The following is a 17177-nucleotide window of genomic DNA, read 5'->3' as shown; positions in this document are numbered from 1 at the left end:
CCCTGGTGTGGTGTAGGTGGCCTCAGCCAGCAGCCACAGGCCCTGGTGTGGTGTAAGTGGCCTCAATAGCAACTAAGGCCCTGGTGTGGTGTAAGTGGCTTCAGCCAGCAGCCACAGGCTCTGGTGTGGTGTAACTGGCCTCAGCCAGCAGCCACAGGCCCTGATGTGGTGTAAGTGGCCCCAGCCGGTCACTCAGGCCCTGGTGTGGTGTAGGTGGCATCAGCCAGCAGCCACAGGCCCTGGTGTGGTGTAAGTCGCCTCAGCCAGAAGCCACAGGCACTGGTGTGGTGTAAGTGGCCTCAGCCAGCAGCAAAAGGGCCCTGGTGTGGTGTAAGTCGCCTCAGCCAGCAGCCACAGGCCCTGGTGTGGTGTAGGTGGCCTCAGCCAGCAGCCACAGGCCCTGGTGTGGTGTAAGTGGCCTCAGCCAGCAGCCACAGGCCCTGTTGTGGTGTAAGTGGCCTCAGCCAGCAGCCACAGGCCCTGGTGTGGTGTAAGTCGCCTCAGACAGAAGCCACAGGCACTGGTGTGGTGTAAGTGGCCTCAGCCAGCAGCAAAAGGGCCCTGGTGTGGTATAAGTCGCCTCAGCCAGCAGCCACAGGCCCTGGTGTGGTGTAGGTGGCCTCAGCCAGCAGCCACAGGCCCTGGTGTGGTGTAAGTGGCCTGAGCAAGAGCCACATACCCTGGTGTGGTGTAATTGGCCTCAATAGCAACTAATGCCCTGGTGTGGTGTAAGTGGCCTCAGCCAGCAGCCACAGGCCCTGGTGTGGTGTAAGTGGCCTCAGCCAGAGCCACAGGCCCTGATGTGGTGTAAGTGGCCCCAGCCGGTCACTCAGGCCCTGGTGTGGTGTAGGTGGCATCAGCTAGCAGCACAAGACATTGGAAAACAGCCAAAAGCAATGTCGTTAATGTGCCCTCATTAATGGGCAGCTGCTTTTGGTCTTTTAATACACCCCTTCTCTGGATCAAAAGCGGTTCAATGACATTAAAATGAAAGGCTTACAGCACCAGGTATTCCCAGGCAGTTTCCCATCCAAGTACTAACCAAGCCCAGCCCTGCTCAGCTTCCGAGATCAGACGAGGTCGGGCGTGCTCAGGGTGGTATGGCCGTAAGCTGCTGGGCCCAGCACAATGTCTCAATTTATGGATTCAGGTGATTAGGTGGCAAGTACCTGAAGTTACGAAGACAATACTATAACCCTACCTTCATGTTTGCATAATACCCTAACCCAAAGGCTCAGTTTAGCATTTATCCAACAGCACAGGCCCTGGATTGTTGAAGATGGCCTCAGGAACCAGCACAGGGCCTGGTGTGTTGTACATGGCCACAGCTAGCAGCACAGGGCCTGGTTTGGTGAAGATGGCCTCGGCCAGAAGCGCAGGGCCTGGTGTGATGTGAGTGGCCTGAGCAAGAGCCACAGGCCCTGGTGTGGTGTAATTGGCCTCAATAGCAACTAAGGCCCTGGTGTGGTGTAAGTGGCCTGAGCAAGAGCCACATACCCTGGTGTGGTGTAATTGGCCTCAATAGCAACTAAGGCCCTGGTGTGGTGTAGGTGGCCTCAGCCAGCAGCCACAGGCCCTGGTGTGGTGTAAGTGGCCTCAGCCAGAGCAACAGGCCCTGATGTGGTGTAAGTGGCCCCAGCCGGTCACTCAGGCCCTGGTGTGGTGTAGGTGGCATCAGCTAGCAGCACAAGACATTGGAAAACAGCCAAAAGCAATGTCGTTAATGTGCCCTCATTAATGGGGAGCTGCTTCTGGTCTTTTAATACACCCCTTCTCTGGATCAAAAGCGGTTCAATGACATTAAAATCAAAGGCTTACAGGACCAGGTATTCCCAGGCAGTCTCCCATCCAAGTACTAACCAAGCCCAGCCCTGCTTAGCTTCCGAGATCAGACGAGGTCGGGCGTGCTCAGGGTGGTATGGCCGTAAGCTGCTGACCCCAGCACAATGTCTCAATTTATGGATTCAAGTGATTAGGTGGCAAGTACCTGAAGTTACGAAGACAATCCTATAACCATACCTGCATGTTTGCATAATACCCTAACCAAAAGGCTCAGTTTGGCATTTATCCAACAGCACAGGCCCTGGATTGTTGAAGATGGCCTCAGGAACCAGCACAGGACCTGGTGTGTTTTACATGGCCACAGCAAGCAGCACAGGGCCTGGTTTGGTGAAGATGGCCTCAGCAAGCAGCCACAGGCCCTGGTTTGGTGTAAGTGGCCTCAGCTAGCAGCCACAGGCCCTGGTGTGGTGTGAGTGGCCTCAGCCAGCAGCCACAGGCCCTGGTGTGGTCTAAGTGGCCTCAGCCAGTGCCACAGGCCCTGGTGTGGTGTAAGTGGCCTAAGCCAGAGCCACAGGCCCTGGTGTGGTGTAAGTGGCCTCAACAGCAAATAAGGCCCTGGTGTGGTGTAAGTGGCCTGAGCAAGAACCACAGGGCCTGGTTTGGTGAAGATGGCCTCGGCCAGAAGCGCAGGGCCTGGTGTGATGTGAGTGGCCTGAGCAAGAGCCACAGGCCCTGGTGTGGTGTAAGTGGCCTCAGCCAGCAGCCACAGGCCCTGGTGTGGTGTAAGTCGCCTCAGCCAGAAGCCACAGGCACTGGTGTGGTGTAAGTGGCCTCAGCCAGCAGCAAAAGGGCCCTGGTGTGGTGTAAGTCGCCTCAGCCAGCAGCCACAGGCCCTGGTGTGGTGTAGGTGGCCTCAGCCAGCAGCCACAGGCCCTGGTGTGGTGTAAGTGGCCTCAGCCAGCAGCCACAGGCCCTGGTGTGGTGTAAGTGGCCTCAGCCAGCAGCCACAGGCCCTGGTGTGGTGTAAGTGGCCTCAGCCAGTGCCACAGGCCCTGGTGTGGTGTAAGTGGCCTGAGCAAGAGCCACAGACCCTGGTGTGGTATAATTGGCCTCAGCCAGCAGCCACAGGCCCTGGTGTGGTGTAAGTCGCCTCAGACAGAAGCCACAGGCACTGGTGTGGTGTAAGTGGCCTCAGCCAGCAGCAAAAGGGCCCTGGTGTGGTATAAGTCGCCTCAGCCAGCAGCCACAGGCCCTGGTGTGGTGTAGGTGGCCTCAGCCACCAGCCACAGGCCCTGGTGTGGTGTAAGTAGCCTCAGCCAGCAGCCACAGGCCCTGGTGTGGTGTAAGTGGCCTCAGCCAGCAGCCACAGGCCCTGGTGTGGTGTAAGTGGCCTCAGCCAGTGCCACAGGCCCTGGTGTGGTGTAAGTGGCCTGAGCAAGAGCCACAGGCCCTGGTGTGGTGTAAGTGGCCTGAGCAAGAGCCACAGACCCTGGTGTGGTGTAATTGGCCTCAATAGCAACTAATGCCCTGGTGTGGTGTAGGTGGCCTCAGCCAGCAGCCACAGGCCCTGGTGTGGTGTAAGTGGCCTGAGCAAGAGCCACAGGCCCTGGTGTGGTGTAAGTGGCCTGAGCAAGAGCCACAGACCCTGGTGTGGTGTAATTGGCCTCAATAGCAACTAATGCCCTGGTGTGGTGTAAGTGGCCCCAGCCGGTCACTCAGGCCCTGGTGTGGTGTAAGTGGCCTCAGCTAGCAGCCACAGGCCCTGGTGTGGTGTGAGTGGCCTCAGCCAGCAGCCACAGGCCCTGGTGTGGTCTAAGTGGCCTCAACCAGTGCCACAGGCCCTGGTGTGGTGTAAGTGGCCTGAGCAAGAGCCACAGGCCCTGGTGTGGTGTAAGTGGCCTCAGCCAGCAGCCACAGGCCCTGGTGTGGTGTAAGTGGCCTGAGCAAGTGCCACAGGCCCTGGTGTGGTGTAAGTGGCCTAAGCCAGAGCCACAGGCCCTGGTGTGGTGTAAGTGGCCTCAATAGCAAATAAGGCCCTGGTGTGGTGTAAGTGGCCTGAGCAAGAACCACAGGGCCTGGTTTGGTGAAGATGGCCTCGGCCAGAAGCGCAGGGCCTGGTGTGATGTGAGTGGCCTGAGCAAGAGCCACAGGCCCTGGTGTGGTGTAAGTGGCCTCAGCCAGCAGCCACAGGCCCTGGTGTGGTGTAAGTGGCCTCAGCCAGAAGCCACAGGCACTGGTGTGGTGTAAGTGGCCTCAGCCAGCAGCAAAAGGGCCCTGGTGTGGTGTAGGTGGCCTCAGCCAGCAGCCACAGGCCCTGGTGTGGTGTAAGTGGCCTCAATAGCAACTAAGGCCCTGGTGTGGTGTAAGTGGCTTCAGCCAGCAGCCACAGGCCCTGGTGTGGTGTAAATGGCCTCAGCCAGCAGCCACAGGCCCTGGTGTGGTGTAGGTGGCCTCAGCCAGCAGCCACAGGCCCTGGTGTGGTGTAAGTGGCCTCAATAGCAACTAAGGCCCTGGTGTGGTGTAAGTGGCTTCAGCCAGCAGCCACAGGCTCTGGTGTGGTGTAACTGGCCTCAGCCAGCAGCCACAGGCCCTGGTGTGGTGTAAGTGGCCTCAGCCAGAGCCACAGGCCCTGATGTGGTGTAAGTGGCCCCAGCCGGTCACTCAGGCCCTGGTGTGGTGTAGGTGGCATCAGCCAGCAGCCACAGGCCCTGGTGTGGTGTAAGTCGCCTCAGCCAGAAGCCACAGGCACTGGTGTGGTGTAAGTGGCCTCAGCCAGCAGCAAAAGGGCCCTGGTGTGGTGTAAGTCGCCTCAGCCAGCAGCCACAGGCCCTGGTGTGGTGTAGGTGGCCTCAGCCAGCAGCCACAGGCCCTGGTGTGGTGTAAGTGGCCTCAGCCAGCAGCCACAGGCCCTGGTGTGGTGTAAGTGGCCTCAGCCAGCAGCCACAGGCCCTGGTGTGGTGTAAGTGGCCTCAGCCAGTGCCACAGGCCCTGGTGTGGTGTAAGTGGCCTGAGCAAGAGCCACAGACCCTGGTGTGGTATAATTGGCCTCAGCCAGCAGCCACAGGCCCTGGTGTGGTGTAAGTCGCCTCAGACAGAAGCCACAGGCACTGGTGTGGTGTAAGTGGCCTCAGCCAGCAGCAAAAGGGCCCTGGTGTGGTATAAGTCGCCTCAGCCAGCAGCCACAGGCCCTGGTGTGGTGTAGGTGGCCTCAGCCACCAGCCACAGGCTCTGGTGTGGTGTAAGTAGCCTCAGCCAGCAGCCACAGGCCCTGGTGTGGTGTAAGTGGCCTCAGCCAGCAGCCACAGGCCCTGGTGTGGTGTAAGTGGCCTCAGCCAGTGCCACAGGCCCTGGTGTGGTGTAAGTGGCCTGAGCAAGAGCCACAGGCCCTGGTGTGGTGTAAGTGGCCTGAGCAAGAGCCACAGACCCTGGTGTGGTGTAATTGGCCTCAATAGCAACTAATGCCCTGGTGTGGTGTAGGTGGCCTCAGCCAGCAGCCACAGGCCCTGGTGTGGTGTAAGTGGCCTGAGCAAGAGCCACAGGCCCTGGTGTGGTGTAAGTGGCCTGAGCAAGAGCCACAGACCCTGGTGTGGTGTAATTGGCCTCAATAGCAACTAATGCCCTGGTGTGGTGTAGGTGGCCTCAGCCAGCAGCCACAGGCCCTGGTGTGGTGAAAGTGGCCTCAGCCAGTGCCACAGGCCCTGGTGTGGTGTAAGTGGCCTGAGCAAGAGCCACAGACCCTGGTGTGGTGTAATTGGCCTCAATAGCAACTAAGGCCCTGGTGTGGTGTAGGTGGCCTCAGCCAGCAGCCACAGGCCCTGGTGTGGTGTAAGTGGCCTCAATAGCAACTAAGGCCCTGGTTTGGTGTATGTGGCCTCAGCCAGCAAATAAGGCCGTGGTGTGGTGTAGGTGGCATCAGCTAGCAGCACAAGACATTGGAAAACAGCCAAAAGCAATGTCGTTAATGTGCCCTCATTAATGGGCAGCTGCTTTTGGTCTTTTAATACACACCTTCTCTGGATCAAAAGCGGTTCAATGACATGAAAATCAAAGGCTTACAGCACCAGGTATTCCCAGGCAGTCTCCCATCCAAGTACTAACCAAGCCCAGGCCTGCTTAGCTTCCGAGATCAGACGAGGTCAGGCGTGCTCAGGGTGGTATGGCCGTAAGCTGCTGGCCCCAGCACAATGTCTCAATTTATGGATTCAAGTGATTAGGTGGCAAGTACCTGAAGTTACGAAGACAATCCTATAACCATACCTGCATGTTTGCATAATACCCTAACCCAAAGGCTCAGTTTGGCATTTATCCAACAGCACAGGCCCTGGATTGTTGAAGATGGCGTCAGGAACCAGCACAGGACCTGGTGTGTTGTACATGGCCACAGCAAGCAGCACAGGGCCTGGTTTGGTGAAGATGGCCTCGGCCAGAAGCACAGGGCCTGGTGTGATATGAGTGGCCTGAGCAAGAGCCACAGGCCCTGGTGTGTTGTAAGTGGCCTCAGCCAGCAGCCACAGGCCCTGGTGTGGTGTAGGTGGCCTCAGCCAGCAGCCACAGGCCCTTGTGTGGTGTAATTGGCCTCAATAGCAACTAAGGCCCTGGTGTGGTGTAGGTGGCCTCAGCCAGCAGCCACAGGCCCTGGTGTGGTGTAAGTGGCCTCAGCCAGCAGCCACAGGCCCTGGTGTGGTGTAAGTGGCCTGAGCAAGAGCCACAGACCCTGGTGTGGTGTAATTGGCCTCAATAGCAACTAAGGCCCTGGTGTGGTGTAGGTGGCCTCAGCCAGCAGCCACAGGCCCTGGTGTGGTGTAAGTGGCCTCAGCCAGCAGCCACAGGCCCTGGTGTGGTGTAAGTGGCCTCAGCCAGCAGCCACAGGCCCTGGTGTGGTCTAAGTGGCCTCAGCCAGCAGCCACAGGCCCTGGTGTGGTGTGAGTGGCCTCAGCCAGCAGCCACAGGCCCTGGTGTGGTCTAAGTGGCCTCAGCCAGTGCCACAGGCCCTGGTGTGGTGTAAGTGGCCTGAGCAAGAGCCACAGGCCCTGGTGTGGTGTAAGTGGCCTCAGCCAGCAGCCACAGGCCCTGGTGTGGTGTAAGTGGCCTGAGCAAGTGCCACAGGCCCTGGTGTGGTGTAAGTGGCCTAAGCCAGAGCCACAGGCCCTGGTGTGGTGTAAGTGGCCTCAATAGCAAATAAGGCCCTGGTGTGGTGTAAGTGGCCTGAGCAAGAACCACATGGCCTGGTTTGGTGAAGATGGCCTCGGCCAGAAGCGCAGGGCCTGGTGTGATGTGAGTGGCCTGAGCAAGAGCTACAGGCCCTGGTGTGGTGTAAGTGGCCTCAGCCAGCAGCCACAGGCCCTGGTGTGGTGTAAGTGGCCTCAGCCAGAAGCCACATGCACTGGTGTGGTGTAAGTGGCCTCAGCCAGCAGCAAAAGGGCCCTGGTGTGGTGTAGGTGGCCTCAGCCAGCAGCCACAGGCCCTGGTGTGGTGTAAGTGGCCTCAATAGCAACTAAGGCCCTGGTGTGGTGTAAGTGGCTTCAGCCAGCAGCCACAGGCCCTGGTGTGGTGTAAGTGGCCTCAGCCAGCAGCCACAGGCCCTGGTGTGGTGTAGGTGGCCTCAGCCAGCAGCCACAGGCCCTGGTGTGGTGTAAGTGGCCTCAATAGCAACTAAGGCCCTGGTGTGGTGTAAGTGGCTTCAGCCAGCAGCCACAGGCTCTGGTGTGGTGTAAGTGGCCTCAGCCAGAGCCACAGTCCCTGATGTGGTGTAAGTGGCCCCAGCCGGTCACTCAGGCCCTGGTGTGGTGTAGGTGGCATCAGCTAGCAGCACAAGACATTGGAAAACAGCCAAAAGCAGTGTCGTTAATGTGCCCTCATTAATGGGCAGCTGCTTTTGGTCTTTTAATACACCCCTTCTCTGGATCAAAAGCGGTTCAATGACATGAAAATGAAAGGCTTACAGCACCAGGTATTCCCAGGCAGTCTCCCATCCAAGTACTAACCAAGCCCAGCCCTGCTCAGCTTCCGAAATCAGACGAGGTCGGGCGTGCTCAGGGTGGTATGGCCGTAAGCTGCTGGCCCCAGCACAATGTCTCAATTTATGGATTCAGGTGATTAGGTGGCAAGTACCTGAAGTTACGAAGACAATCCTATAACCCTACCTTCATGTTTGCATAATACCCTAACCCAAAGGCTCAGTTTAGCATTTATCCAACAGCACAGGCCCTGGATTGTTGAAGATGGCCTCAGGAACCAGCACAGGGCCTGGTGTGTTGTACATGGCCACAGCTAGCAGCACAGGGCCTGGTTTGGTGAAGATGGCCTCGGCCAGAAGCGCAGGGCCTGGTGTGATGTGAGTGGCCTGAGCAAGAGCCACAGGCCCTGGTGTGGTGTAAGTGGCCTGAGCAAGAGCCACAGGCCCTGGTGTGGTGTAAGTGGCCTCAATAGCAAATAAGGCACTGGTGTGGTGTAAGTGGCCTCAGCCAGCAGCCACAGGCCCTGGTGTGGTGTAAGTGGCCTCAGCCAGTGCCACAGGCCCTGGTGTGGTGTAAGTGGCCTGAGCAAGAGCCACAGACCATGGTGTGGTGTAATTGGCCTCAATAGCAACTAAGGCCCTGGTGTGGTGTAAGTGGCCTCAGCCAGCAGCCACAGGCCCTGGTGTGGTGTAAGTGGCCTCAGCCAGCAGCCACAGGCCCTGGTGTGGTGTAAGTGGCCTCAGCCAGAGCCACAGGCCCTGATGTGGTGTAAGTGGCCCCAGCCGGTCACTCAGGCCCTGGTGTGGTGTAGGTGGCATCAGCTAGCAGCACAAGACATTGGAAAACAGCCAAAAGCAATGTCGTTAATGTGCCCTCATTAATGGGCAGCTGCTTTTGGTCTTTTAATACACCCCTTCTCTGGATCAAAAGCGGTTCAATGACATGAAAGGCTTACAGAACCAGGTATTCCCAGGAAGTCTCCCATCCAAGTACTAACCAAGCCCAGCCCTGCTCAACTTCCGAGATCAGACGAGGTCGGGCGTGCTCAGGGTGGTATGGCCGTAAGCTGCTGGCCCCAGCACAATGTCTCAATTTATGGATTCAAGTGATTAGGTGGCAAGTACCTGAAGTTACGAAGATAATCCTATAACCATACCTGCATGTTTCCATAATACCCTAACCCAAAGGCTCAGTTTGGCATTTATCCAACAGCACAGGCCCTGGATTGTTGAAGATGGCCTCAGGAACCAGCACAGGGCCTGATGTGTTGTACATGGCCACAGCAAGCAGCACAGGGCCTGGTTTGGTGAAGATGGCCTCGGCCAGAAGCACAGGGCCTGGTGTGATATGAGTGGCCTGAGCAAGAGCCACAGGCCCTGGTGTGTTGTAAGTGGCCTCAGCCAGCAGCCACAGGCCCTTGTGTGGTGTAAGTGGCCTCAGCCAGCAGCCACAGGCCCTGGTGTGGTGTAAGTGGCCTCAGCCAGTGCCACAGGCCCTGGTGTGGTGTAATTGGCCTCAATAGCAACTAAGGCCCTGGTGTGGTGTAAGTGGCCTGAGCAAGAGCCACATACCCTGGTGTGGTGTAATTGGCCTCAATAGCAACTAAGGCCCTGGTGTGGTGTAGGTGGCCTCAGCCAGCAGCCACAGGCCCTGGTGTGGTGTAAGTGGCCTCAGCCAGAGCCACAGGCCCTGATGTGGTGTAAGTGGCCCCAGCCGGTCACTCAGGCCCTGGTGTGGTGTAGGTGGCATCAGCTAGCAGCACAAGACATTGGAAAAGAGCCAAAAGCAATGTCGTTAATGTGCCCTCATTAATGGGCTTTTGGTCTTTTAATACACCCCTTCTCTGGATCAAAAGCGGTTCAATGACATGAAAATGAAAGGCTTACAGCACCAGGTATTCCCAGGCAGTCTCCCATCCAAGTACTAACCAAGCCCAGCCCTGCTTAGCTTCCGAGATCAGACGAGGTCGGGCGTGCTCAGGGTGGTATGGCCGTAAGCTGCTGGCCCCAGCACAATGTCTCAATTTATGGATTCAAGTGATTAGGTGGCAAGTACCTGAAGTTACGAAGACAATCCTATAACCATACCTGCATGTTTGCATAATACCCTAACCCAAAGGCTCAGTTTGGCATTTATCCAACAGCACAGGCCCTGGATTGTTGAAGATGGCCGCAGGAACCAGCACAGGGCCTGGTGTGTTGTACATGGCCACAGCTAGCAGCACAGGGCCTGGTTTGGTGAAGATGGCCTCGGCCAGAAGAGCAGGGCCTGGTGTGATGTGAGTGGCCTGAGCAAGAGCCACAGGCCCTGGTGTGGTGTAAGTGGCCCCAGCCGGTCACTCAGGCCCTGGTTTGGTGTAAGTGGCCTCAGCTATCAGCCACAGGCCCTGGTGTGGTGTGAGTGGCCTCAGCCAGCAGCCACAGGCCCTGGTGTGGTCTAAGTGGCCTCAGCCAGTGCCACAGGCCCTGGTGTGGTGTAAGTGGCCTGAGCAAGAGCCACAGGCCCTGGTGTGGTGTAAGTGGCCTCAGCCAGCAGCCACAGGCCCTGGTGTGGTGTAAGTGGCCTGAGCAAGTGCCACAGGCCCTGGTGTGGTGTAAGTGGCCTAAGCAAGAGCCACAGGCCCTGGTGTGGTGTAAGTGGCCTGAGCAAGAACCACAGGGCCTGGTTTGGTGAAGATGGCCTCGGCCAGAAGCGCAGGGCCTGGTGTGATGTGAGTGGCCTGAGCAAGAGCCACAGGCCCTGGTGTGGTGTAAGTGGCCTCAGCCAGCAGCCACAGGCCCTGGTGTGGTGTAGGTGGCCTCAGCCAGCAGCCACAGGCCCTGGTGTGGTGTAAGTGGCCTCAATAGCAACTAAGGCCCTGGTGTGGTGTAAGTGGCTTCAGCCAGCAGCCACAGGCTCTGGTGTGGTGTAAGTGGCCTGAGCAAGAGCCACAGGCCCTGGTGTGGTGTAAGTGGCCTGAGCAAGAGCCACAGACCCTGGTGTGGTGTAATTGGCCTCAATAGCAACTAAGGCCCTGGTGTGGTGTAGGTGGCCTCAGCCAGAGCCACAGGCCCTGATGTGGTGTAAGTGGCCCCAGCCGGTCACTCAGGCCCTGGTGTGGTGTAGGTGGCATCAGCTAGCAGCACAAGACATTGGAAAAGAGCCAAAAGCAATGTCGTTAATGTGCCCTCATTAATGGGCTTTTGGTCTTTTAATACACCCCTTCTCTGGATCAAAAGCGGTTCAATGACATGAAAATGAAAGGCTTACAGCACCAGGTATTCCCAGGCAGTCTCCCATCCAAGTACTAACCAAGCCAAGCCCTGCTTAGCTTCCGAGATCAGACGAGGTCGGGCGTGCTCAGGGTGGTATGGCCGTAAGCTGCTGGCCCCAGCACAATGACTCAATTTATGGATTCAAGTGATTAGGTGGCAAGTACCTGAAGTTACGAAGACAATCCTATAACCATACCTGCATGTTTGCATAATACCCTAACCCAAAGGCTCAGTTTGGCATTTATCCAACAGCACAGGCCCTGGATTGTTGAAGATGGCCTCAGGAACCAGCACAGGGCCTGGTGTGTTGTACATGGCCACAGCTAGCAGCACAGGGCCTGGTTTGGTGAAGATGGCCTCGGCCAGAAGAGCAGGGCCTGGTGTGATGTGAGTGGCCTGAGCAAGAGCCACAGGCCCTGGTGTGGTGTAAGTGGCCCCAGCCGGTCACTCAGGCCCTGGTTTGGTGTAAGTGGCCTCAGCTATCAGCCACAGGCCCTGGTGTGGTGTGAGTGGCCTCAGCCAGCAGCCACAGGCCCTGGTGTGGTCTAAGTGGCCTCAGCCAGTGCCACAGGCCCTGGTGTGGTGTAAGTGGCCTGAGCAAGAGCCACAGGCCCTGGTGTGGTGTAAGTGGCCTCAGCCAGCAGCCACAGGCCCTGGTGTGGTGTAAGTGGCCTGAGCAAGTGCCACAGGCCCTGGTGTGGTGTAAGTGGCCTCAATAGCAAATAAGGCCCTGGTGTGGTGTAAGTGGCCTGAGCAAGAACCACAGGGCCTGGTTTGGTGAAGATGGCCTCGGCCAGAAGCGCAGGGCCTGGTGTGATGTGAGTGGCCTGAGCAAGAGCCACAGGCCCTGGTGTGGTGTAAGTGGCCTCAGCCAGCAGCCACAGGCCCTGGTGTGGTGTAATTGGCCTCAGCCAGAAGCCACATGCACTGGTGTGGTGTAAGTGGCCTCAGCCAGCAGCAAAAGGGCCCTGGTGTGGTGTAGGTGGCCTCAGCCAGCAGCCACAGGCCCTGGTGTGGTGTAAGTGGCCTCAATAGCAACTAAGGCCCTGGTGTGGTGTAAGTGGCTTCAGCCAGCAGCCACAGGCCCTGGTGTGGTGTAAGTGGCCTCAGCCAGCAGCCACAGGCCCTGGTGTGGTGTAGGTGGCCTCAGCCAGCAGCCACAGGCCCTGGTGTGGTGTAAGTGGCCTCAATAGCAACTAAGGCCCTGGTGTGGTGTAAGTGGCTTCAGCCAGCAGCCACAGGCTCTGGTGTGGTGTAACTGGCCTCAGCCAGCAGCCACAGGCCCTGGTGTGGTGTAAGTGGCCTGAGCAAGAGCCACAGACCCTGGTGTGGTGTAATTGGCCTCAATAGCAACTAATGCCCTGGTGTGGTGTAGGTGGCCTCAGCCAGCAGCCACAGGCCCTGGTGTGGTGTAAGTGGCCTGAGCAAGAGCCACAGGCCCTGGTGTGGTGTAAGTGGCCTGAGCAAGAGCCACAGACCCTGGTGTGGTGTAATTGGCCTCAATAGCAACTAAGGCCCTGGTGTGGTGTAGGTGGCCTCAGCCAGAGCCACAGGCCCTGATGTGGTGTAAGTGGCCCCAGCCGGTCACTCAGGCCCTGGTGTGGTGTAGGTGGCATCAGCTAGCAGCACAAGACATTGGAAAAGAGCCAAAAGCAATGTCGTTAATGTGCCCTCATTAATGGGCTTTTGGTCTTTTAATACACCCCTTCTCTGGATCAAAAGCGGTTCAATGACATGAAAATGAAAGGCTTACAGCACCAGGTATTCCCAGGCAGTGTCCCATCCAAGTACTAACCAAGCCCAGCCCTGCTTAGCTTTCGAGATCAGACGAGGTCGGGCGTGCTCAGGGTGGTATGGCCGTAAGCTGCTGGCCCCAGCACAATGACTCAATTTATGGATTCAAGTGATTAGGTGGCAAGTACCTGAAGTTACGAAGACAATCCTATAACCATACCTGCATGTTTGCATAATACCCTAACCCAAAGGCTCAGTTTGGCATTTATCCAACAGCACAGGCCCTGGATTGTTGAAGATGGCCTCAGGAACCAGCACAGGGCCTGGTGTGTTGTACATGGCCACAGCTAGCAGCACAGGGCCTGGTTTGGTGAAGATGGCCTCGGCCAGAAGAGCAGGGCCTGGTGTGATGTGAGTGGCCTGAGCAAGAGCCACAGGCCCTGGTGTGGTGTAAGTGGCCCCAGCCGGTCACTCAGGCCCTGGTTTGGTGTAAGTGGCCTCAGCTATCAGCCACAGGCCCTGGTGTGGTGTGAGTGGCCTCAGCCAGCAGCCACAGGCCCTGGTGTGGTCTAAGTGGCCTCAGCCAGTGCCACAGGCCCTGGTGTGGTGTAAGTGGCCTGAGCAAGAGCCACAGGCCCTGGTGTGGTGTAAGTGGCCTCAGCCAGCAGCCACAGGCCCTGGTGTGGTGTAAGTGGCCTGAGCAAGTGCCATAGGCCCTGGTGTGGTGTAAGTGGCCTCAATAGCAAATAAGGCCCTGGTGTGGTGTAAGTGGCCTGAGCAAGAACCACAGGGCCTGGTTTGGTGAAGATGGCCTCGGCCAGAAGCGCAGGGCCTGGTGTGATGTGAGTGGCCTGAGCAAGAGCCACAGGCCCTGGTGTGGTGTAAGTGGCCTCAGCCAGCAGCAAAAGGGCCCTGGTGTGGTGTAAGTCGCCTCAGTCAGCAGCCACAGGCCCTGGTGTGGTGTAGGTGGCCTCAGCCAGCAGCCACAGGCCCTGGTGTGGTGTAAGTGGCCTCAGCCAGCAGCCACAGGCCCTGGTGTGGTGTAAGTGGCCTCAGCCAGTGCCACAGGCCCTGGTGTGGTGTAAGTGGCCTGAGCAAGAGCCACAGACCCTGGTGTGGTGTAATTGGCCTCAGCCAGCAGCCACAGGCCCTGGTGTGGTGTAAGTCGCCTCAGACAGAAGCCACAGGCACTGGTGTGGTGTAAGTGGCCTCAGCCAGCAGCAAAAGGGCCCTGGTGTGGTGTAAGTTGCCTCAGCCAGCAGCCACAGGCCCTGGTGTGGTGTAGTTGGCCTCAGCCACCAGCCACAGGCCCTGGTGTGGTGTAAGTGGCCTCAGCCAGCAGCCACAGGCCCTGGTGTGGTGTAAGTGGCCTCAGCCAGCAGCCACAGGCCCTGGTGTGGTGTAAGTGGCCTCAGCCAGTGCCACAGGCCCTGGTGTGGTGTAAGTTGCCTGAGCAAGAGCCACAGGCCCTGGTGTGGTGTAAGTGGCCTGAGCAAGAGCCACAGACCCTGGTGTGGTGTAATTGGCCTCAATAGCAACTAATGCCCTGGTGTGGTGTAGGTGGCCTCAGCCAGCAGCCACAGGCCCTGGTGTGGTGTAAGTGGCCTGAGCAAGAGCCACAGGCCCTGGTGTGGTGTAAGTGGCCTGAGCAAGAGCCACAGACCCTGGTGTGGTGTAATTGGCCTCAATAGCAACTAATGCCCTGGTGTGGTGTAGGTGGCCTCAGCCAGCAGCCACAGGCCCTGGTGTGGTGTAAGTGGCCTCAGCAAGAGCCACAGGCCCTGATGTGGTGTAGGTGGCCTCAGCCAGCAGCCACAGGCCCTGGTGTGGTGTAAGTCGCCTCAGCCAGAAGCCACAGGCACTGGTGTGGTGTAAGTGGCCTCAGCCAGCAGCCACAGGCCCTGGTGTGGTGTAGGTGGCCTCAGCCAGCAGCCACAGGCCCTGGTGTGGTGTAGGTGGCCTCAGCCAGCAGCCACAGGCCCTGGTGTGGTGTAAGTGGCCTCAGCCAGCAGCCACAGGCCCTGGTGTGGTGTAAGTGGCCTGAGCAAGAGCCACAGGCCCTGGTGTGGTGTAAGTGGCCTGAGCAAGAGCCACAGACCCTGGTGTGGTGTAATTGGCCTCAATAGCAACTAATGCCCTGGTGTGGTGTAGGTGGCCTCAGCCAGCAGCCACAGGCCCTGGTGTGGTGTAAGTGGCCTCAGCCAGCAGCCACAGGCCCTGGTGTGGTGTAAGTGGCCTGAGCCAGCAGCAAAAGGGCCCTGGTGTGGTGTAAGTGGCCTCAGCCAGCAGCCACAGGCCCTTGTGTGGTGTAATTGGCCTCAATAGCAACTAAGGCCCTGGTGTGGTGTAGGTGGCCTCAGCCAGCAGCCACAGGCCCTGGTGTGGTGTAAGTGGCCTCAGCCAGTGCCACAGGCCCTGTTGTGGTGTAAGTGGCCTGAGCAAGAGCCACAGACCCTGGTGTGGTGTAATTGGCCTCAATAGCAACTAAGGCCCTGGTGTGGTGTAGGTGGCCTCAGCCAGCAGCCACAGGCCCTGGTGTGGTGTAAGTGGCCTCAGCCAGCAGCCACAGGCCCTTGTGTGGTGTAATTGGCCTCAATAGCAACTAAGGCCCTGGTTTGGTGTATGTGGCCTCAGCCAGCAAATAAGGCCGTGGTGTGGTGTAGGTGGCATCAGCTAGCAGCACAAGACATTGGAAAACAGCCAAAAGCAATGTCGTTAATGTACCCTCATTAATGGGCAGCTGCTTTTGGTCTTTTAATACACCCCTTCTCTGGATCAAAAGCGGTTCAATGACATGAAAAAGAAAGGCTTACAGCACCAGGTATTCCCAGGAAGTCTCCCATCCAAGTACTAACCAAGCCCAGCCCTGCTTAGCTTCCGAGATCAGACGAGGTCGGGCGTGCTCAGGGTGGTATGGCCGTAAGCTGCTGGCCCCAGCACAATGTCTCAATTTATGGATTCAAGTGATTAGGTGGCAAATACCTGAAGTTACGAAGACAATCCTATAACCATACCTGCATGTTTGCATAATACCCTAACCCAAAGGCTCAGTTTGGCATTTATCCAACAGCACAGGCCCTGGATTGTTGAAGATGGCCTCAAGAACCAGCACAGGACCTGGTGTGTTTTACATGGCCACAGCAAGCAGCACAGGGCCTGGTTTGGTGAAGATGGCCTCAGCAAGCAGCCACAGGCCCTGGTTTGGTGTAAGTGGCCTCAGCCAGCAGCCACAGGCCCTGGTGTGGTGTAAGTGGCCTCAGCCAGCAGCCACAGGCCCTGGTGTGGTCTAAGTGGCCTCAGCCAGTGCCACAGGCCCTGGTGTGGTGTAAGTGGCCTGAGTAAGAGCCACAGGCCCTGGTGTGGTGTAAGTGGCCTCAGCCAGCAGCCACAGGCCCTGGTGTGGTGTAAGTGGCCTGAGCAAGTGCCACAGGCCCTGGTGTGGTGTAAGTGGCCTAAGCCAGAGCCACAGGCCCTGGTGTGGTGTAAGTGGCCTGAGCAAGAGCCACAGGGCCTGGTTTGGTGAAGATGGCCTCAGCCAGAAGCGCAGGGCCTGGTGTGATGTGAGTGGCCTGAGCAAGAGCCACAGGCCCTGGTGTGGTGTAAGTGGCCTCAGCCAGCAGCCACAGGCCCTGGTGTGGTGTAAGTCGCCTCAGACAGAAGCCACAGGCACTGGTGTGGTGTAAGTGGCCTCAGCCAGCAGCAAAAGGGCCCTGGTGTGGTGTAAGTCGCCTCAGCCAGCAGCCACAGGCCCTGGTGTGGTGTAGATGGCCTCAGCCAGCAGCCACAGGCCCTGGTGTGGTGTAAGTGGCCTCAGACAGCAGCCACAGGCCCTGGTGTGGTGTAGGTGGCCTCAGCCAGCAGCCACAGGCCCTGGTGTGGTGTAAGTGGCCTCAGCCAGCAGCCACAGGCCCTGGTGTGGTGTAAGTGGCCTGAGCAAGAGCCACAGGCCCTGGTGTGGTGTAATTGGCCTCAGCCAGCAGCCACAGGCCCTGGTGTGGTGTAAGTCGCCTCAGACAGAAGCCACAGGCACTGGTGTGGTGTAAGTGGCCTCAGCCAGCAGCAAAAGGGCCCTGGTGTGGTGTAAGTGGCCTCAGCCAGCAGCCACAGGCCCTGGTGTGGTGTAAGTGGCCTCAATAGCAACTAAGGCCCTGGTGTGGTGTAAGTGGCTTCAGCCAGCAGCCACAGGCCCTGGTGTGGTGTAAGTGGCCTCAGCCAGCAGCCACAGGCCCTGGTGTGGTGTAGGTGGCCTCAGCCAGCAGCCACAGGCCCTGGTGTGGTGTAAGTGGCCTCAATAGCAACTAAGGCCCTGGTGTGGTGTAAGTGGCTTCAGCCAGCAGCCACAGGCTCTGGTGTGGTGTAACTGGCCTCAGCCAGCAGCCACAGGCCCTGGTGTGGTGTAAGTGGCCTGAGCAAGAGCCACAGGCCCTGGTGTGGTGTAAGTGGCCTGAGC

At 58.2% G+C, this 17177-nt stretch overlaps 2 non-coding genes and 7 pseudogenes across 2 annotated transcripts; all 9 read right to left on the bottom strand.

Moving 5' to 3' along the window:
* Positions 1–993: 993 nt before the first annotated feature.
* Positions 994–1112, bottom strand: LOC146715767 (5S ribosomal RNA; annotated as a pseudogene).
* Positions 1113–1811: 699 nt separating this feature from the next.
* Positions 1812–1930, bottom strand: LOC146715766 (5S ribosomal RNA; annotated as a pseudogene).
* A 3901-nt stretch (positions 1931–5831) lies between these two features.
* On the bottom strand, positions 5832–5950 carry LOC146715765 (5S ribosomal RNA; annotated as a pseudogene).
* Positions 5951–7717: 1767 nt separating this feature from the next.
* Positions 7718–7836, bottom strand: LOC146715764 (5S ribosomal RNA; annotated as a pseudogene).
* Positions 7837–8687: 851 nt separating this feature from the next.
* Positions 8688–8806, bottom strand: LOC146715763 (5S ribosomal RNA; annotated as a pseudogene).
* An 812-nt stretch (positions 8807–9618) lies between these two features.
* LOC146715762 (5S ribosomal RNA) lies at positions 9619–9737 on the bottom strand. The gene has a single exon (XR_014919579.1). It is a non-coding gene; the product is annotated as a 5S ribosomal RNA (ribosomal RNA).
* Positions 9738–10981: 1244 nt separating this feature from the next.
* On the bottom strand, positions 10982–11100 carry LOC146715761 (5S ribosomal RNA; annotated as a pseudogene).
* A 1639-nt stretch (positions 11101–12739) lies between these two features.
* LOC146715760 (5S ribosomal RNA) lies at positions 12740–12858 on the bottom strand (annotated as a pseudogene).
* Positions 12859–15533: 2675 nt separating this feature from the next.
* LOC146715759 (5S ribosomal RNA) lies at positions 15534–15652 on the bottom strand. The gene has a single exon (XR_014919372.1). It is a non-coding gene; the product is annotated as a 5S ribosomal RNA (ribosomal RNA).
* Between the last annotated feature and the right edge of the window lie 1525 nt (positions 15653–17177).

The sequence above is a fragment of the Copadichromis virginalis genome, linkage group LG3 (genome assembly GCF_057382275.1).
Source record: "Copadichromis virginalis isolate Kocher_CV1m ecotype Utaka linkage group LG3, C_Virginalis_male_GT1.1, whole genome shotgun sequence".
NCBI lineage: Eukaryota > Metazoa > Chordata > Actinopteri > Cichliformes > Cichlidae > Copadichromis > Copadichromis virginalis.
Note: the sequence above shows the minus strand (reverse complement) of the source record. Positions and strands in the feature narration are given on the sequence as shown.